Source organism: Anser anser (genome assembly GCF_964211835.1).
Source record: "Anser anser genome assembly, chromosome: 13".
Classification (NCBI taxonomy): domain Eukaryota; kingdom Metazoa; phylum Chordata; class Aves; order Anseriformes; family Anatidae; genus Anser; species Anser anser.
Window position 1 is genome coordinate 16,373,367 of NC_139734.1, and position 21,888 is coordinate 16,395,254.

Consider the following 21,888-nt stretch of genomic DNA (forward strand, 5'->3'; position numbering starts at 1 on the left):
GAGAAAACAAGTGGTGGAATTGAAGAAGGTGGCAGCACTGACACAGGAATGAGCTGGTGTGTGAGCTGCTGGCGTGTCCCAGATGGCCTGGAAGAAAGGAAAGGAGACATGTGGTGTGCAAAAAATAAAACATTAAAAAAGAAGAAAACTCCTTCCTAGACCTGCCAGGGCTAGGGGTCCTGTCCCGGGGATCCTTTACATCCAGAATTCACCGTGGCATTCCCAGACCTACGTCTGGTCCCTTTTCTTCCTCATCAGTATCGTCCCCCTCCCCCTCCTTTCCTTTGTCAGGCAACTCGTTAACACTTATTAGCAAGCATCTTCAAAAGGCCAGGAGGCGGGGGTGAGGGGGTGGAAGGATGGGAGGGGAGCTGAGATGGCTAAAGGAAATGATTAGGAGATTCCTTTTCCTTTCTGCCTATTCAAGCTTTAATGACCAGCCCTTGCTCTGTCTGTGCCCTGCATTGTTCCAGCCCTACTCCAGGATCGCAGCATCCCTGCTACCCTGGCACTGATCCACTTGGACATCTGGGACACTGCGAGTGCCCACAGCACCTAAACACTTCTCATTGCTGGGTCTGTCTTCCTGCTGCACTTGGCGCTGGTGTCAGTACTGTGCCAGCACTGGTTTGCTACCCTGTTTTCATGTTGGTGCCATCAGTGCTGGGCTGTCTTGCTTGGTCTGCCTTTCTGTGATCCTGCCTTGAGACTGATCTCTAGTTACATCTAAACATGGCTTGTGAATTCTGGGTGTCCAGCGTCAACAACTAAGAATCTGCTAAGCAGCAAATGGGTTGTTTTTGTGGCTAGAATTGTGTTTGCTCGAGGTGAAGGAAGGATGGCTGAATAAAGGAGACATAACTTGGCCCGGAGCTTTCTGTTTCTGCCTTCCAGTTCCAGTGTCTCCAGTTGCAACGCGTGTACTGTGGTTTCCACTTCAGCTACTTATCTAGAGCTGAGTCCTAATCCTGTCCAAGCTGATGGCAGAGCTCCTGCTGGCACTGGGAGGAGCAGGCTGGATCAGTGGAGACTGTTGTGGGCAGTTCTGTTTTGGAACATGGGTTATATTTATGTTTTGTTTGTTCTGTCCATCAGGGTCTTCAGGCTGGTGTTTCTTCACCCTTTCCAAGCCATGGTACCAGAATTACAGATCCTGGGCTGTTTTCTGGGCATTAGTGAACTCCCATAGAAGGATTTTTCTGTCAGAAAACTCCTGTAGCCTGGTGATGACAACCCACTCCTGCTCTTCTCCTACCTGACAAAGAATTGAGAAGTTTTCAGAAGCTGTTCGAGCTTTGTGTCTACCAAGGACTCTAAGCGTGAAATGCCAGTGCACGTGGTCTTTCCATGAAGCTCTTGCCTTTCCTGCAGGAACAGCAGCTTGGCAGCAGGTGAGCTGGATGCCGCCCCTCCCAGCAGCAGGTGCCAGGGGAGGCAGGTGAAAGGAGATCTGTGCAAGGTTCCTGCCTCACAGAGGGAGGGAAGAGGCTTCATTGATTTCCTGCTCTTTCTCAGTGCTCCTTAACCTCAGGCTGTACTGTAATTTCTGTAAATTCAGTACAAAGCCGTGATCCAAGGAATGGATGATAAGAGACAGCCTTGAAATGAGAAGAGCTTTATTTGAATACCAGTGTAGGTCCTGGGCTAGAGATAATAGGTCTAGGGTGCTTCCTGAAGACAGATGGGTCCCTGAAAGGCAAATCTGGCTGGCCTTAGCACCTCGGGCCTTGCTATAGACGTGTTATCTGTGATGGGCTTCTCCTGGATCTCCTCTTCCTGAAATATTAGCATAGACATGTATTTGCAAGAGACTGTGGCCACTTACCAGTAACCTGGAAAGAGGTATTGACAGGGCTTGATTGTACAGAGAACAAGTGTGATTTTTTTTAAATAGTTTTTTTTCTCCATAAGCTGGTACTCTGTGAGGGCCTCTAGCTTACTCCCTTGGGATGTGAGGATGTGAATTCTTTGAAGCAGTTGCTCTGTTTAGTGTGGAGAGAAACAGAGGCTTGCTAAAATCAGGGGATGTCTTACCACTGAGTTCAAGCTGTTGTGGTTTGGAGCAGCAAAGCAGAATTTGCCCAGGTAGTTCGGTGACTTTTGTGTCAGCATTAAAGATGAGCAAAAATCCGTAAAGGGAGGGAAATGGAGTCAGTTATTTAGCTTCTTCTGGCTTTTAGTTTGTAGAACAAACCTTGGGTAATGTAGAGGAAAATCAGATTGAAGAGACACTGGTGGCTGGCTGAAACACTTCTGCTCATACCCAGGCTATGCAGAGCCTCCTCAGAGCTGAGCTTCTTGGTTCACAACAGTTTGTACAAGGTTTCTTCTTTCAACAACTTGTTATTACAGTGTCTGCTGAGGGTGTGAGAGAATCTCCTCTGTGTTGCTAGCTGAGACTTCAATTAAAAAAAAAAAGGACAGGGAAAAAGTGGATTTTGAGATTAATACTGGAAAATTGGAACTACACATGGAAAAAAAAGAGTTGGTGAGCTGGAAAAAATAGACAAATATTATTTTTTTAGTGTTTTTTCAGTGTTTGGTCTTTATCTGTTACTTCTTCCATGCCGCATTTTGGAAAGTATTTGGCAAATGTATAAAAGCAATCTGTAGGATACTTTGTAGTCAGATGCCATAACCTAGATTAACTTGACTGCCTTTACAGAAATAGCCACTAAAGAAATATACTGATTTATGTGTCAGTTTGAAACTTGTTTGGGGGAACTGTTACAACTGTACAATAAAAAAAATATTTAGGACAGAGTGCAGAAGTTTTATAGCTTTTTAGTGTGAAAAGAGGGGGTACATTTCAATTATGTATTTTATTAACACAGCTTTTTTAGCTCTATAAAATGGTAACAATGTTAAAATCCCCTCCTGGGAAATAATGGCACATATGCCACTGAGAGATAGTACTTGAGGATGTTATGAAATGCTGGTGGAGTTAACCAGTTGTTAATCAGTTGTTCATTTGCAGCTGAGTGCTGCTCCATCAGAAACTGAAGATAATTAGATGCTAATTTTGACTTGCAAGCAGTTTTGTTGTGAACTTAGTGTCTAACAAGATATGTAAGGAATTATTACTGTGATAAAATCAGGTCAACTCAAATCAAACTTTCATCTGCTGGTGGGTCACCAGTGGGTTGGTGCCGAGGTACGTGGGGCCTGAGCAAGCAGGACTGGCTGATGGTGGGTACAGATTGCTCCTGGCCAGCATCCTTGCTGCCCTGATGGTGCTGGCATCGCTGGAGAGCTCTCTCTTGAGACAAGGCTTCTGGGGAGCCTTCGTAAGGAGATGATGAGGATCTGGTGCCCCAGTGCCTGTTTCTGATGGGCTGGAGGCACCCCTGTAGCTGGTGGGATCTGGGCCTGCTCATTGCTTCTTGGCTTGCAGGCTAGGAGCATGTCCCTGCTGGGACCTGGCTACAGCTGGCAGTTGCTGCTGGCTCTGCATGCATCTTGTTCTTGGTGAGTTCCTTCTGTGGGTGCTGGAGTGAGGCAGCTGCTATGCCCAGAGCCACTGATGCCCCTGCGGTGGCTGAGCCCTGTTGCACCCTGTCCTTAAGGTTCTGGGGCCAGGGTGTTCCTGGCCAGCCCCACATTGCCAGCAGTCCTGCACCAACAGTGTTGTGCTTGTGGTCCCCAAGGGCACTGAGGTGGGAAGACCATGAGGAGGGCCATGCTTGAAGGCAGTTCTAGCTGCATCCTGCCTGGCCCCCAATTAGCAGAGCATCCATGAGGACAATAGCCCAGCCACAGAGGCAACCCAGGGATGCCTGAGCATCAGCATTTCTGTGCCATGCTGTGTGGGGCACTCAGGAAATGCTGGGAGCACCAGGGCCTGCTAGAAAGATGCTGCAGGGCTCTTTCTGACAGGACGTCTTCAGAAGTGAACATGGTACCACAGGGCTTGCTGTCAAGCTTACTGGGCACTGACTGCAGGTCACAAAGCCACCCACAGCTAGTCTGTCCCAGTTTATCGCAGTCCTGTTTTCTGCTGTTCTCGGCAGAGGCATCTGGTGTTGTCTCCTTGCCTTTTTCCACAAGGCATGAACCCCACACTGTGCCTTGCAGCTGCACTGACTAGCTTGTCATCTTCCAGTAACTGCTTGTTTTCCCCCAGTGGAAGAGAAAGTGTTTTGGTAATCCCAACGAATGAAGGGGCTTTCTTAATTAAAGTAATAATCTGAAAGTTGTCATTGATAAGAGTGTAAACAAGCTGATTGCAGTGGGCGCTTGAATAGCTCTAATGAGCACGTGTGGGTATTAAATTAACCATGGTTCACAAGCCATGCATGGCTGTACAGTTATTTAGAAATAACCAATTTTCCCTGGTGCTCGACCCTGCCTACCACCCCAAAAACCTTGTCTTTCTACAGCATTGCACAACAGAAAGGAATCTGCTTCTCTCGCAAGTCTCTTGGGCTTTACAGTAAATTTTTGCTTTTAAGGGAGCTGGTGAGGCAGCCTGTGCTGTTGGCATTTTTCCCTTAGATGAAGTGCTACCCAGTGGGTGGAGCATGGGTGTTCAGCATCAACCTGTCCTTGCTGTTGGGTTGTCCCAAGGTCCTCAGAGGTGGCTCTTCACTGCTGGACGTGCTGGAGAGCCCTGTCTGTGAAATGGGAGAACAATGGCTCTTGCAAGGCTGTCGTGCTGTTAACGAGCTCCTTGGAGGAAGAGCCCTACAGAAGTGCAAATGATCTTCTTATTTGCTGTTAATTATTGATATATTTATTCATTGCAATAAGCAGAGTGGAAACAGTAGGGTTATGGTAGACTCAGCTGATCTGTAAGTGAGTGGAAGTACAGTGGGTTCTTGTGGTGGTCACAAGAAGGAGCTTCTGGACCTGCAGCTCTCATCTGTTTATGCTGGTGGGCATCTGAATGAGTTTTGCCTCTCCAGGCCCAGGAACATCTCCATGATTTTACTGAAAGAGTCTTGTGTGTGTACCATCCATCTTTTGGAATGGAAACAAAATATTAAACTTATTCGGACTGGCCTTCTTGGGTCATCCTGTATATAGCTTAAAATGGTGAAGGAGGATACAACTGCAGGGTGCAGTTTGGCTTCTAGAGATTAAAGTACAGCTTTTTCACTGATCCAGAGGAACGCAAAGGTTGTTTGCTGCTATATACTGGAGGCAGTTTGACCTGATCTCCCATTTGAATACCAACTTGTTCTCCTTTGCTGTCTGTTCAAATTATTATACTATGACATGGAAAATCAGCCTCCTGCTCACTACTGTTTCACTACAAATAGTCTCCTTTCATTTTGAGTGCGCTGAGATTTGGCAGAGAATTAAGGTGGAGGGGAGATGCTGAATCTGTGACATTACCAAAGACAGCTATAGGTCTTTGTTTCATGATGCAAGTCAGTTTAAACAAAAAAGAAATATCCTACTTATTGAATGTCCCCTGCCCCCAACTTGTCACCATTACATGTGTTTTTTTTTCCTGTTGGGATAACAAGTAGTGGCTTTAGGAAACTGCTACAGCTTGCTGCGTGTATATCCCTCTACATCTTCCGTTCATACATCTGCTATGTTATTATCACAGGTGTTCTGGGTCTGCACAGTCATCAGACAAATGAATAACCAGTGTAACCTTGGCTTTGAAGATTTTTGTGTTTACCAAGATGTCATCTTTTTATCTGCAAAAAGTAAGGGAGGAGGTTTCTGAGCGGGCTGTTTCCTTCCTCTTTCTGAAGCTGGCACTGTCTGATGTGGTGTGTGTTTGCATATCTCATGTCCATCCCCTTTCACCTGTCAGCTGGGATCATATATCCATGCCCTGGTGAGTGAGCTGTGGGGTGGCAGTCACTGTGCTCTGGGACAGTCTTGCTTCCAGCTCAGGCATCTTGGAAACACAGATCTGCAGCACTTTGCTATGCTGGGTCTTCTCTCTCTCTTTTTTTTTTTGTTTTGAAGTCCATGTAAGTACAAGAACTGTCTTCAGGCCCACACAGGATCAGATAGGTTTTTCTTGTGAGGTCAGCAGTGTGAAGATAGATGTGAAACTCTGCACTTTTCTTGTCTGCCTTGACAAAGACAGCTCCATGAAAAAGTGTTGCACTCCCCGGAAGTAGATGTGAAGAAGGGCAAAAGAAAAGGGATTTGTCCAATCTTTTCCAGTAAATCATTGGAAGAGTTGGATAAGTCTTCATCCCTGAGCCCTTGCGTTTTCTGTTCAGTACTGTTAAGTGAAGTAGCTGGAGTGTGTGAAGAAAGAAGCTTGACCCCATGTCAGAGCTGATACAGGCCAGAAGTATCCCTGTTTTTTCTCTGACAGAGTTAATGGTTCCTGATCCCCTGGGCTGGCTGCTTGCCTAAGCAGCTCTGTGGTGCTACAGTGTGGGTCCCGCTCTTCCTCAGAGGCCTGGTGCTAAATAATTCTGTCTTGAAAGGAGAAAACAAAACTAGTAGGGACGTTTCAGCAGAGAAGTGTGCTGTGCTTGCATTGGAAGTCCCAGTTGGAATTTCTACACCTGCGTGTGATCTGTCTGGATCACTTCCCTTTCCTAACAAAGGAAAGGCAACACTGCCCCGCTGCTTGTGAAGCACTCTCCTGGCAGCCCCATGCCTGTTCAATTTGCGCAAGTCCAAACTAGCTATAGGAAGAGAGGTGTGTGCTAAGCTTGCTGCTCACTACCCTGTGCTGAGGGCAAGCTCTGGATCTCCAGCAACTGTGGAGAACTACAACCTTCGGGCATATTTCTTCTGTGACACAGACCAAGGCTTACTGAAGATTCCTAGTTTCAAGGTTTAGCAGGAGCTGCCATTTCACACTACCAGCCAGGAGTCTGCATATATGCAATATAATTAACACCAGAAATGCTGACTCCTGAGGCTATAGGGTTAAACAAATGTGTCCCCATTAAACTTGAATAATAAGAGGTTAACTCATTAGGAAAAGAGCACTCTTGATGTGCTTAATGGAGGAAGAGAACGTTAACTCTTACAGTTCCTTGCCAACACTCACATTAATTTAACTTTCCTTTGAGTGTTTTTTTTTCTATAGAATACTTTACAAAACCCCCCAAATGATCTCCTGTGTGTTTTGTATGAATCATCTTTGATTTCCTGATTATTGATCTGCTTGTCTCCTTTAGGGTCTTTAAAAATGTCTTGCTGTATTGATGGTTATTTGTATTTTTAAAAATAACATGCAATGCAGAACTCCTGCAGAGCAAAGGTAAATCCTGAAAACTGCTCATTTGAATGTCCAGTAGCAAAAACTTGCATGCCTGTGTCTTTCCTGTTTTATTCTCGCATTCCTTGAAAAAATATAATGAGGAAAGACTTGGAGGTCCTAAGTCATAAGCAAATGGTCTGCAAATTAACATTTTTCATCAGTGATTTTTTTAATTATAAAAGCGCACACAAAAAAAAATTAAAGACCTAATACTTGCCATTCCAAAACCAGTTAATTTCTAACAGGTGTACCTTGCTCATAAACCTCTGCTTGCAGTTATTTTGGGCCAAAGGACTTACTGGATGTGCTCGTCCCTGGCTGGTCATAGAGTTCAAGGCTCACTGACACTCATCACTGTATCACTGTAGAATGGATTTACCTGGGTTCAGCAAAAGATGCCAAATTCCAAGGAAAACAGATGCTGTATACAAAAGTGAATACAGCCAAGGCAGAAGCTTGCAAGTTTAACAGTTCTCTGTGACTCTGGCATTAGCGAACCCTATGCTTGTGGCTGCAGGATGCCTTTGGTGTTTCCCAAATGCTGATCTCTACAGAAGAGAGCATGCATTCTTGCATGAAAATACAAATCTGGTGGGGCTGATTACTCTTTACTGTGGACAGTGATGGAAGTAAGTACATTTAATCTCCTACAGCCATTTTGTCCTGCTCTTCATTGCCAAGCACTGCTGTACGCATTTGGGTGCTGTTGCCCAGCAGAAGCATTTCTGGGAAGTGGGAGATGTAGCCCTCATGTCTGGGAGATTCTACTGGAGAAACTGTTTTCAGGCATCCTCAAGTGTAGGAGTTCTTTTAAATGGGGTGAATCCGGGTCCTTTGGAACTTCTCACACTATGAAGACAACAACCCTATTGCAGGTCATGCTTCTGCCACAGAATGATTAAGCTTTTGCTCAGTATGGTATATGATTACACTATTAATTTTTGCAGTTTGGTCCAATCAAGGAGAAAAACTATTATACATACAGTTTTTCTAGAACTTGAGAATTTTTGCTGAGATTACTCCTTGAAAGAACAAAACAGATTTAACCAAATGATCAATTTTTAGTAAGGTGAGAGCAGAGATCATCAGATTCCTCCGTAAACAAATAGGATAAGTAAACAAATAGCGAAAGCTTTCTGCATTTTTACTTGCATTCTGGGTCCTCCACAGCAAACATTTGGACATCTTTGGTCATGCACTCTTTAGACTTGCTAGTTCTTAAAAATAAATAAATCTAGGGCGGTTTTTAAGTTGAAGGCCTGTGGGGGGAGAAGGAGAACCCCAGCTATCCTTGACATTTGATGAATCACTCTAGAAATGAGATTTGCTTATGGAACAGCTACATGTTTGAAGCAGCTTTAGCTGGGAACAGCTCCAGTCGTGAGTGGAAAAGACCAAGAGTAGCCTCAGACTACATAATGTTTTTCAAGGCAGAAATAATTTATAATGCATGCAGCTGTGGAAGCTCAGCAGAATCAATTATGGAACATTTTATTTTGTGGATCACCTGAGAATAACCTATCTTCCCGAAGCCTGTGGAGAAGAGATACAAGAAGTCTGGTAAACGCTTTCAAGCAAGGATGTTTCCAACAGCAAATAGTAAACCAGTGATGTCAGCCAAAGACAGGAAATCAACATTTTGGCTCGTGCATCCTCCATGGCTGTGCCTCTTTCCTGTATGTGGGAGCGTGCATGTATCTGGAACCTTATAAATAATCACACCAATGTGTTCTGTGTGCTGTAGAGGCTGTCTTAGAGCGACTGGCTTCTGGGATGTGTAGGTGCTTAGCATAAACACTTGCATGTTCTTCAGAAAACTAAAGAACCTGTTTTCAGTGATGTCCCACACAATGAGTCTGGAAATCCAAGCTGTTCCATATGCTGCAGCAAGGTGGAGGAAATAGCACCTTTTTTTTAAAGTAACATTTTTGTTGAGTTTACTGTCTGTTATATGGGCAAATTAATCTCCACATTTTTGTCAGGTGTTTCATACAAGACTTCTGTTGCAGCAGCTGAATCATTTAGATTTTTGTCTTTATTTTTATTGGCCTGGTTTCCACTTTAACAAATTCACAGCTTGTGAGCTATTGCTGGAAGATTCAAATGTGCAAACCATTAAGGAAGCTCTAAGCAAGCCATTCTTTCAGTTTGTGTCCTGTCTTTGCTACTAATAGTGTGTAACATCTGACAATGGTGATGCCTGGAGCACCAGCTCCTGTTGAGACCCATTGCAGTAGGTGCCATGCAGGTGGGAGGGGGAATTCCTGCCTTCTGGGGTCTTGAGTGGGAATGAAGTGAGATGGGCTGGGGGAAATCACCATGGAGGGGAAAGAGAAGAAGTGACTTGGTCACACAGCAGATCAGAGACAGAACAGGGAGTAGAATTAGGTCTCTGATAGGATATTTAGTTGCATCTAAACTCATTTTTCATAGTGCCTTGAGGCAGACTAGGTGACTACTTACAGTACTTTTTTGTCCCATTTTATTATGAGCCCGTGGATGGAATTAGCTGGTATCTGCTAATTGGTGAGTGCAGACAAGGACAAGTCCCAGTCAGGCTCACCTCAGCTTTCCTCGTGTAAACTTAATGCTGACCATGACTCTTCCTTGTTTCCGCTGTCCACTCAGATGTGGTGCCAATCTTGATCAACTTGGTAGGTTTGAAAACTGAGTTCCATTAATTTCATCATAGAGACAAGCCCCCTGGCCATGCAAGTTTGCAGGAAGAGTCACAGAAAATAGGCTTGGATAACTACCTGCATTTCTCTGGAGTCATTGAAATCATACCCATTAATTCATAACCTGAAAATACAAATGTAAAGATGATAGATATGGTAAAAGAATTTGAGCTACTGTTTAACAGAATGCCATGATGAAACTGCTGTAAGTGGAAACACTGAGTTCTTGATATGAAACAGTCTCTTCTAAAGATCCAACACATTAATAATGATAAACAGATCTTCCACTGGATATTGATTTAAGGGGAAAAAAAGATGGATTAATACAAGCATTCATCTTCACTGTCAATTTAATATCAAGATAATTTTATTTGATAGTTCAATGTAATAAACTCCCCTTTTCCTTAATACATATTTGGGAAAAGCAGGCAATATTGTAATACAGTAATTAGCCATATTTGCCTTTACTATGTGTGAATAAGATTAATATACTAGAGTGTTCAACCTAATTGATCTATTATGTGATAGGGACTTGCAACCAGACTGCAAATTACAGTTTAACCCCCCAAAGGGCTAGACTTGTTTAGAAAATGTGCGAGTCTTTAAGAGATAAAATTAATAGAACTGACGTTGACCTAAATATTCAGTGTTATTAATTGTATCAGTGGATTGTGCTGCTTTTATGTGCAACTAGGAAGGCAATGTGTTTAGAAAGAAGCAGGTTTATGACAGCAGTGGGAAAGGTGGCTAACAGAAAACATGACAATTATTGCAAACCAGGTTTCCTGGTTAAAAAAGTGATTGTCACAGGCCCTTAAAATTGCTATTCCATGTGGTTGTGATTAAACAAATCATCCGTGCAGTGTGTTTGGAACATAATGGCTCTGTGGGAAAAAAAATGTAAATCAGGTTTTTGTATTAATGAAAACGGTTTAATATGGTTTTAATGACCCATTTTTCAGTCTTCACCAGAAAGTAATTACCAGTTAGATAGTTAGTGCTCTGGGCTTTGTTCTGGCTCTCAGAACTCCTTCAGCCAGTCACCCGGGGGAGTCCTGCCATGCTTTGCGGGCAGCCCTGGGCTAGTGACCCAGCAGCAACCGGGCCCTTCTCCGCAGCTCCCCGCTTCATGGTGCGTGGGGACAAGTGGGTCTGTGCCTCTAGGCAGTTTATTGCTGATTAGACCACGGTAAACCCATACAGAGACAGCAGCTGCCCCTGAAAACAAAACTAGGGAGACCTGGATATACCTGTACTTATCGGTGGAGGAGGTCAGGGACTGGCTGCTGCAAGGCTGAATGTCTGGGCATGGTGGCAGCGCAGGGAGCAGTGCACCGAGTGCGGGTGACTTGGCTCCTAGGGAAGGTGCAGCCCAAAGGCATACCGTTAACAGGGACAGCCAGCAGGTTCAAACAGCCCAAATTCGCTCATCTCCAGCAGAAATGAGGGAGGAGCAGAAACGCCAGTTGCTGGGGAAACAGACCAAGACTCAGGATTTGAGTGCACTTGCCCACCCAACCTAGTAAACCCTGTTGGCTTCCTGCTCTTGTGTAAAGGAGCAAATTTTGAATTTAAATGACAGGTTTTTGCACCTTTTTAATTCTTGGAAAAGGCTACCAGCCAGTGGCATTCATTCAGAATAGGGAATTACTGGATTAGTTTTTGCTGCAATGCTGTCCTTGTGTTCACCCTCTAAGAAGGACGCTACAGCAGGTGCAGAGCAGCTGTGAGAGCACGTAAAACACTTGTAGACACCTTTGGATCAAACAAGCTAAGGTTCTGTAGGATGCTCATAGTTTGCACCTACTTACATAGGAGCAGATATTTCATAATAGAATGCTTTTTGGTCTTGTGAAGGAAGGCATAATGCAGCCCAGTTCCATGAGGTAGGAATATACAGACTCAAAAAGGTACATCTTTCACATCAGGGGTGCTTAACTCTGGAATCCTTTGCTGAGGAATATGGTGAATTCATTGCCATTCAAAATTCCAGTATCAAGGCAGAATGTTTTCATCTATAGACCCACTTGCAGAGGCTCAGGATATGCCCATCCCGTTGCTGTCGGATTTAGGGCAAGAGGGGTTTGGAGAAGTCCTTTGTGCTGCCTTTAGAGTGAGGGCTGGGCCACCATGGTGGTCACTGGTTCCATGTGAGCATTCAGAGCTCCTCTTTCTGAACCTTCTGATGGAGAGAGGGCCAATTCTACCTCACAGTCATGTGGACACAAAGATAATGAAGCTTAAGGTCCAGGTGAAATACACAAGTTGCAAACTCTCCACTTTCTGGATGTTGCGCTGGACTGGGGGATTTTTGTGTGCTTGTCTCTTCCTCGGAAGCAAAGGCAGGAACCTCCCAGGTGTCAGCTCTGCCACTCCCAGTAAGAACCGGCAGGCTCGCCCTGGATGTTTACTGCCTAGTACCCCACCTGAAGTAGTTCCTGCAGTTGAAAAGCTGAACGGGTGGGCATAGGCATAGCTCTGTGCAACAGCAGCTGCTTTGCCTGCAGGCCGGGGTGGTGAGACATCACAGCAGCCACGCAGCAGGGGAGAACCTGCAGAAGCTGTGCAAGTTGTTGCTGTGGCTGGCTGGACAGGAGGCATTGAAGCTGGCTGTTAGCCTGTGAGGCAGCCGTAATACTGGGCTCTCGTAAATGCCTGGGAAAAGATGAATTTTGGCTTGATGTCCCTAGTCCTTCCATCCACTGGTGTGTGTCCTTCCATCCATGTGTGTGAGACCAGTCAATATACAGGTGTGAGACTATTCAATGTTCCTAATGCTGTTGAGAAATAAAGTAGATTGAGGGCAGTGGGTGAGAACGGAAGGAGATTTTGAGGGAGGGAAGGATCCTTCGGACTTTATTTATCCATTGTAAAGAAACATATGAAAGTAAACAGAAATCGATTTTCTAAAAACTCCTCCCAGGTCACCTGTAAGGGAAATAATGTGACACAACTCAATGCCATGCACTGCAGATTTTATCAAGCACATAAAGGAACCTAGCGCTTTATTTTTATTTTTGAAGTGGAAGTGGTTCACAAGGTATACCGGGGAGATGATTCAGTGCTTACAGCTGTGACATGTCACAGTCTCGTAAGCTCAAAGACGACTGTCTTTATTGTGTTTTCCTTTTCATCTTCCAAACTTTGAGCCCTTGTGTTCCTATCATTTTCCCTTTCCAATGTGAAATAAGGAGCATATTCTAAACAATGAATGGTGTTCTTTTGATAGATGCTGTAATAAAGAAACACTGACTTGGAAAACAGCAGATCATAGCTGTCCACAAAGAAGTACAGAGAGGTGCTAATCCTTTTGGCATGGCACTGTAGCCATCGCTCCTGCTGGCTGATGGAAAGCCAACAATTATGTTTCTCTTCTAATGTAACAGGGACAAAGGAGCTTCCCTTAGCAGCCCATCTCTGTCCTAATTTATGTTGCAGCTTTATAGGGAAGGGAGCAAAAGTCATTTTAGGAGCTATTGAAGGATGGCTTCCTCTTTTATAGCTCTTGTATGTTTTTGGCAAGTGAGGTAGAATACGTTTGTGGGGCACATCAATGGCAGCGGCCTGCAAAGGGTTCGGGAAGGGCCTAATCACCTCCTCAGTGGTAGCAGAGCTCCAAACAGGGAAGGTAGCAGGCACCGAACCAACGGAGGGCTGCTCTGCACGTGGGACTGCAGGGACAGCAGGGGTGTCGTCTGCAGAAAGAGCCAGGTTAGGTAGCTGGCGCCCAGGGTCTGTGGGGCTGCACGTTGGCTTGTGCTTTGTGGCAGGCTCTTCCTGAGGCAAGTCTGTTCCCTGCTGCTGCAACGGCCCTGGGGGATAGTGTCCCAGGGGGCTGGTCGCCGTGTTGCCGAGCAAAGGCTCTGGGGACAGTTGCCCTCGCTCAGGCAGACAGGTCGCTGCGACTCATAAAGGGCTCGGTGCCCCGCCTCACCCCGGGAGATGCTGTGTGGGTCCTATTTAGAAGTGCTTTGTGATTTGGATGTTTTTTTTTCTGCTTCAAACAGGATGACTTTTGCTGTTCTGTTGTGTGTTGAATGAGATGGCAGCTCCCTGCTGAACGCTGTGATGGGGGCCTTAAGATGTGTAACATCTGTGAGGCAGAAGTTATTAAAGGAAATTTTGTGGGGATCTTTCATATGGCTAGTAAGAATTCACGGTCAGATCCAAGCTGACTGACCCTGACTGGACATCAGTACTGCTGGGTGGGTGGAAGCCCACAAGGGACAGAAAATTCAGCATGGGTAGAATTTTTTTAATTTATTTTTTTCCTATGTGTGGCTCAGGGTGAAGCAAGGACATGGCAGCAAACAGCCTTTGATGTAACACAGCAGGGATGAGGGGCTGGGGCCCAGAGGTGGCACAGTGCTGTCCTGAGCACGTAAAGGGTGAAGAAGTCCTGCCAGTGCCCAACTGGAGTGTGTTGCTTGACACTGGGTTGGCCTGGGATGGGAGGCTTATTATGATTGTAACAGAACAGTTAAGAGTCGACTCCTGTGTATTATTATTACAATGTGTGCTATGTTTTTTAACTATGAAAAATTCTCATCTTGTTCTTCCTAAGGGATCTCTGGGCTTCCAGAAAGATTTTGGGACTCTCCCTGTGCCAATGTCTCATGTTAGGGAGGGAAGTACTCCGGTCAAGGGTTGCCGTTTTGCTATTGAGTGTAGCAGTATTTAGTGCGTAATGGCCCCCGTTTCTGACTGAAACCTCTCACGGCTTTACTGCACCACGAGGAAAAAGTAAGGAGACTGGCCAGAAAAAAAGCCCCAGGAATTCTGATTTTTCTAGCAGACAGAGCTGCATAGAGTCCCCCATCCCTTAAAGACTGGCGTGCATTGGAGTATTTCCATAGCCAGTGGGTGACTGAGCGTAAAGTACATGGTGAGCGCTGCACAACGAGGGTTTAACTCCTCCATGACCTGCCAGCTAGCGCTGTGCTTGGTTCATGGACAAACCAACAGCTGCTGTAACCAGTGCGATGTCCAGCCACATTAAAGCAAAAAACATGGTTTTCTTGGGGGCGGTTGCTCCTACTGGCAGTGCTGTGCTCTTGTCTCCCTGACATGCCAACTGCTTGATTTGCTGGGCCTACCAGATTTTGTCAAAGACACCTAAAATGAATGTGCTAATGCCTGAGGATGGTTGGTAGATGTATTTCTGGGCTCTCGGTCTGAAAACCTCGATTGACTTTTCCATTCCTTTCTCCTCCCAATCACAGTGACACTTTCCTCTCAGGAGGCTGCAATCAACCTTTTATTTGCCACGTTAAATTCGGCTTTGTCGGTCTCTGACATCTATCCCTCCGTTAGGCTGTTTGTCTTATCTCTGTGCTTGATGGCCAGATGGTTGGGATAAGCTCTGTGTTTGCAAGACTCGGGGAAACCAAAAGGCAGGGTTCTTAATTATTGGCTGGACAGTACTTGATTTATCTTCTTGCTGTCATTGTGATCATTTTATCTGTTTCTAATGCCTGCTTTCTTTAAAAACAAATGTTGGGGGAGGGTCAGGCTAGAACCTAGTGCTGAACCCAGCTAGAACCCAGTGCTGTGGCTTCATGGGACTGGTGCACATTCCTAGGCTGAGGACTCCTCTCACAGCTAGTGGTCTCAGGGGTCCTGCCTGTGCCAGGTTCAACATGCTCCGTTCTGCCTGTGCTCCCTTGAACGTGGTGTGGGAAAAGCAAGGAGTGAGTCGCTGTGGGCAGTGATGTGCAGAGCCTGGGGAGGGTGGAGGTTTGGTAAGCTCACAGGGAGTGTCTGTTCTTAATCAATGTGAAGATTTTTACAAATAGGCTTTTTGGAGCTGGGAGATGGTCTGGGGAGATGGGGATCTCCTGCAAGCAAAGCCCTGTGTCTTCCTGAGGAGGCCTGCTCAGCTGCTGCCTTAGAGGAACTCAGGGAGTTCTGGAGCAGCTGTGTGGGAGGAGAAGAGGGATTTGTGGTTGAGCTTCTGGGAATTAAAGAGTTGAAATTGTGCCAGCCAGAAATGAGATTCCTTTAAAACTAGGGTGAAATCCAAGCCCTACTGCAGTCACTGACGAATTTGTTTTGGACTTCATTAACATGAAGACTTCATCCCATTGCTGTGGGGAAGGACTTGGAGGTATGTCCACTGCAGCGTTTGCTGCTGCTGCTCTGTAGTGTGAGCACCTTTATAGAAAAAATGTGTCACAGCTGCAGTGCCAGAGCACTCAAACTTGTATGCGCATATTCAGACAACACAGGAAAAGCCTGGGGGTGGGGGGTGTTTGTAGGGTTAAACTCCCTACACTCCCTTTTGTAGTCGGGAGAGAGTGTGCTAAGAAATGGACCATTCCCTGGCTTTAAATGTAGCTTTTTCTCTGGAGAGAAGAATCTTTCATCTCCCCAGGATGGTGTGACCTGCCTGATCTGTTGGTGCAGTGGATGGTATTATAAATACCTCTCACCCATACAGGGAAATCAAATAACAATTAAAAGGAACCAAGTAAAAGACATGAATCAGTTCTAGTGGAATAACAAGCATTGCACAAATCTCTGTATGGGTTTGAAATGTGACTGTGCACACACAGGTAAATTGATTTAAATGCTTTTTTTTTTCTTTTGGCTGTAATGTATGATTTTTAATCATTAATTGGGTACTTTGGTCAGGAGATGGTGCTGTAAATATGTCCAGTTGTCTTTTACACTTCTCTAAGCATCCCTAGTGCTATGTGGTATTGAACTCTGAAAGCAGATTGCCCTGAAGATCTGTTTTGCTGTGAGATATGCGTTCTGCAGCTGTGAGAAAAGGAATGAATTACATGGTTGAGGAGCTGTCAGGCAGTTTTTGTACCTCAGATGTGGTCTCCTGGCAATTTGGTATCACCTGACCTTCCCTATCAGTGCGGGTATGTCCCATCCTTTGCCCTCACCCTGCAAAGGATGTGCTGTTTGGGCAAAAAACAGGCAACTGGTATCAAGCCTCAAGCACCAAGTCATTGTGCCAACTGAAACAGAGCTATAGCAAAACTCCTTTTAGCTATGTTAGCTCCTGCTGACCTTAGCAGGAATATCTTGTCTTGTATGCTTGAGGTGGCTTGGAGCATACCCAGTCGGGAGGGCTGTCTGCAGACATGTCTTCACAAAGCTTTTTGTCTCGAATCTGAGACCTAAATAGAGAATTTAATAGTCTTGGATCTGGTGTGCCCACACAATGATTTCTGGAGGATTGCTAGAGAGATAACAAACCATTAATGGGCTGCTCTTCATTGTCTGTAATTTATAAGGTCTTTATTTAATAAATGTCTTTTTTGTATGTTCTTAACAGTAAAAATTATTCAATTTAAGTGTCTGGAGAGAAAAGCTCCAAAAGAAACCGCAGCTGACTGGCAATGCATATGTGATGGTATATATACATATGCTAATGGACCACTGCCAGGCCATGTAGTATTTCTGCTTTATAACGCCAAGAAAGAGATAACAGTATTGGGGTAAAGTACTCTGTTTCAATATTTTCATGTGGCAAAAGCTGGTCATGGTCAGGCCCTGGCTCTTGCTCTCTGGCTGTATAACTTTACCTTGGCTGAATTGGCCTAGTGCTGTATCTGGCAGCCTGATGAGTGGGAAACCCATCCTGGTTTAGCAGCCTGACCAGCTTACAGCATGAGGGGGATGCTTGTGTGGTGGGTGATATCGCTCTGAATGTGAAAACCTGTTTCTTGCTGGCTTGGTCCATGGAGCTGGTAGTGGAGTGCCCTCTGGCAGCAGTGCTGGATTTCGGGTTTTGGTGGCAAGTTTGTAAGCGTTGCTGTCTTAACTTGTGCCTTCTGCAGAAGGGATCCTTTGCTCAGCAGTTCTGATGGAGCCTTTTTGCAAATGCATAGTTAATGACTAGAGTGGAAAATACTTTAAATTCTTTTTGATAACTTCAAAAATGTTTTCAGTAGCAGCTGAGTTGTCAGAAAATATTTACATAAGTGCATCTGTGAACCTTGCTACAATATCTTAAGATCTGCAGCAGCTTTGTCACTTCCTTACAAATAGCTGTGAGCGATCTATTATGTAAAAAGGTTCAGTTTAATTTACAGGAAGCCTTACATTTTTCTCCAAGTACTATGTTTAGTTTACCTTTTTTTTTTTTTTAAAAAAAAAAAAAGACTGACTTTTTGTAATGCTTCTCTACAGAAGTCTGAATGTTTTGTAGGGAGCTGTAATACCTTTTATTAGGCTGGCTGACCAGGGGAGGGAGAAGAGATGTGAACAATCCTTGTAGAGGTGAGTTGTTCTCAAAGCCTGCCTTTGGCACTCCTGACCTAACACCAAGGTGATGCTGGCAATGGGTTAACTCAAAGCTGAAACTTCTTCTATGGATGAGCTCTGGGGTGATAACAGAATCAGCAATGCCTGGAGGAGCGCTCTTTTCACCCGCTGTGGAGCTTGGTGGAAGCCTTTGGGGCTGGCGATGGTTGCTCTTGCTCAGCACCTGGTGCAGGCAGTTCTGGCTGCTCCGCTGCAAAGAGCAACAACCTGGCGAGTTCCTGCTAACCTCAGGGCAGCTTTTGGAGGGATATTATTTCATCCAGAAAGCTCTAGGTCTTTGTGCAGTGGCTTTTGAAAGAAGAGGCAGCATCTTTATTCAAAGGCCTGACATTCATGCCAGCTTAATGCTGTTTTCTAAAACTGCTGTTACTGCTTGAAGTATGTGTGTGTTTTGATTCTGAAACAAATGGCTGACGTTAATGTAAATTGGCTATTTACATTAGCTAAGCTGACTTTTAATCTCTTCCCGGCTCTTTTAACTAGAGAGATAAAGCTGTCCCTGGGTTGAATTGGACGGAAACAACAAAATTGTCTGAAACTTGCATCTTACATTGTTCTGAATGCAAGTTTTATATAGACCCTAACCACTCGATATCTTTAATTGTGTTATGTAAATTTGACCTAGCCAAGTTGCAAAGGTTCCCTGAACAAGGAGAGGCTTGTTGGCATATGTCCTTAATCATCCGAAAACAATTGGGGACATTTCCTGAGGTTGCTTTGTTCTTCTCCACTGTAATGTGTATTGTGTGTGGTCACGTTCTCTAAGTGTGTGAAGCCTTGCTCACACTGTGGGAATTTCTTCTTTCTCTATCTCCATTGCTGATGTAACCAGCTACTCAGACATATTTCTCCCTTAAGTGTAAAGCTAGAGACAATGATAATAATGGGACCAATTATTTTTTCCTAGTATAGTGTCCCAGATCTGACTTCTCCTGAGAGAATACAATGTTTTTCTCTTTTTATATTATTTTTCCTCCCAAACACTAGATGATAAATTAACAAGAAGATTGAGAGATGAGTGATCTTTCTCTCAAACTTAGTAGTATTGAAAGAATTACATGTTGCTATCCAGAAAATAACTAAAATAACACAGAAGGGAAGGTAGACTTTGAGCTGCTCCAGCATTCCCAGGAGAAAATGAATGTATTGGCAGAAATTTCTGTTAATCTTCACGTGTACTTTCATTCAGCAGAGGATTAAGATTATTATATGGGGATGCTGATACTGCACAGCAGTTTGCATAGGAAGAGTGAGTTTTCCAGAACTACTCTCTAGAGTTGAAATTTCTCAGAAAAATGTTTGCTAGTCTTTGAAGATGTTTAACAAGAAAATGTTCTATTCTTTAAAAAGGTGAAAACAAACTTATATTTTTTGTTGTTGTTGGTGATTTAAAAAAAAAAAATTTAAAGGCTTGTCCAAATAAAAATTCTGCAAATTTAATTTTATTGAGGTAGCGATTGAAAATATTTGTTTTAGGGTTTCTTGCTGAAAAGCTAGAAAGCTGTCAGAACGGATAAAGTTGAAATGTTAGACATTACCAGAGAAATTTTCCTGTACAGCTTCAGTAATCCAACATAGCTTTACCCTTCCCCAATTTGCCACATCAGGTGTCTAGCACTATTATGTAACCCTATCTACTTTTTCTTCGTAAAAACAGAGGAAGTAAATTTGCCTTTTCAAGACTGAAAGTCTGTAGAAATAAATGGAACTCAGTGATTTAAAACTCAGTGATTGTAACTGGGCTGGGAGAATGGCTTAATGCCACCAGTGAAAATAATGGTCCACTTGCGTGCACTTTCAAAATATTCAATGTAATCTCAGTTTCTGATATTGTTTTGTTTGACTCTTACTCCCCTAGGTCCCAAGAGCTGCAGTGGGAGGCACTTCCCAGTCTCTGCTCCAGAGGGAGGAATGAAAATCAGTTCTCTTAAGAGTTGAATTCAGAGTTTTCTCAAACATGTTTAGCTTTTTGCTCTGATTGCTATGGTGACCTCCAGGTTAAAGTAGTAGTAGTCTGGTCTGCTGGGAGAACCCTACACCCTCCTCCTATACTTCTGACCTTTTATGACTAGTTCTCTTCAAACAGGGCCAAAAACAAAGCTCTGATCACATATTGAGAACAAATCAAATTTGATTGCTGTCTTATGAAGGTAAAGCTCACTGTATGGGAGTAGAATTCAGTCTGTATTTTCTTTAAAATCTCTGGAAGAATTTGCTGCAATTCAGGCAACTCTTGGATTGTGAGAGGCTGTTTTCCAGACGAGTAGACCCATCCAGTTTGGCAAGATTGTATTGCTCTCCCCTGTCTGAAAGTATCTGAACTTCATTACGAGTTTTCATTCTCTTCGTCCTGTACAAACTTCACGGTTCCCCAGGGTATAGCTTCCTGTCCAGCCTTCTTGCTGTGCAAATGTCATCTTCCACCTCAGCTTTTCTATTAGGCCCAGGGTTAACTCTTCTAAGGTTGTAGTTTCGTGGTGTACTTTTTCTCAGCTGCTCTACATCAGTGAATTTGCTCTCAGATTATTCTTAGGCTTAGAAAGCCTAATATAGTTCTGGGCACTTCCAAAGAGCTTGTATCCCTCCTCTGTTTTAAGTCCTATTTTTTCTCTAATTTTCTAAGATAAGAAAACATTTTCAAGATTCCTGAAATGTTGACTTGGGTTCAGATATTAATTGGACAAATGTTTAGGTAGCTTCTTAAGTGTGTGATTTCACAGCTTATTTTATACTGTGAGATGAAGTGGGAATTTGAATTTACTCGCTGGGATAGTTGTTAATATATATATTTTTTTGAGGTACGCAGCTTGCGCTGCCTTGTTTTTTTCAGAAAGTTTCGATCAACTGAGTTCTTAGTGTCAGGCTCTTGGGCAACATAATAGCTGCTCTTAGTCTATTCCCAGTGGTTGTAATATTTTTTTTCTACGTTGTGACCAGCTGTGAATCATAATACTGCTGCTGCTTATACTTGCATGTAATATTTTTTTACATGCCTGTTTAAAGATAGATGTCAGTGCTCTCTGAATTTGAATATGTAAGTAATTTGCTTTTAGTAGGCCAGTCCTTTGACTCATCTTTCTCTTTAGCAAAGCCTTTTTTGGTACTCTCATTTCTTGGTGCAGTAAATGCTGTCCCAGTTCTTGGTGCACCACCAGCGTTTGTACTTGTACTCAGTGGCCAGATCACCTCTGAGCTCTCTTGCCTGAAGTAACTTTTCAAATAGTAACACAGAAGCAGAAGCCTTTGTATTCCCTCTTGGGGGCTGTCGCAAGGCACCCAGTTGCATTGTAGTCCGTTGTTCTTTACAATTCAGCCTTTCATTTGGACTCTTTTGGAGAGGGATTCTTCCCTCATTTGGCAATGATTACATGGCAATACACAATTAAACTTGGACTCATGGAATGTAAATTATCAACAAGAACTTTCAAGTACTTGCATCCTTACTTCCCATGTACTACGCAGCTCAGACCAGGACTGCTCTGCTCTCCTTTCTCCTTAAGTTGCTCTCTCTTTCTCCTTAAGTTGCTGTTGTCTGCCCTTTGTATCTTCTTTCCACCTTCTGTCTCCTCAGCCTCCGTACCTCCTGCAGCAAATTCCCTTTCTTCACCTACCAAACGCCTTTAGTTTTCTGTTTAACATTACTTTTTAATCTTTGCCATTTTTGAGCTTCTTCCCCTTTTTATGTCCCTGCAGTTAAAAGCTCTCACAGTGTCTTATAACCATGTCCCATGTTTT

At 44.0% G+C, this 21,888-nt stretch overlaps 1 protein-coding gene across 2 annotated transcripts in view; it reads left to right on the plus strand.

Moving 5' to 3' along the window:
• ZIC3 (Zic family member 3) overlaps positions 1-21,888 on the plus strand; it is a 222,996-nt gene that overhangs the window by 20,958 nt on the left and 180,150 nt on the right. Inside the window, exons 6-7 of one of the 2 annotated variants that reach the window (XM_083796726.1) lie at positions 1,096-1,391; positions 5,558-5,660. The gene's annotated coding sequence lies outside the window, so the exon portion shown is untranslated. Of the gene's footprint in view, positions 1-1,095; positions 1,392-5,557; positions 5,661-7,468; positions 14,094-21,888 lie in introns of those variants that run through there. The other variant, XM_083796727.1, reaches the window with a different exon arrangement.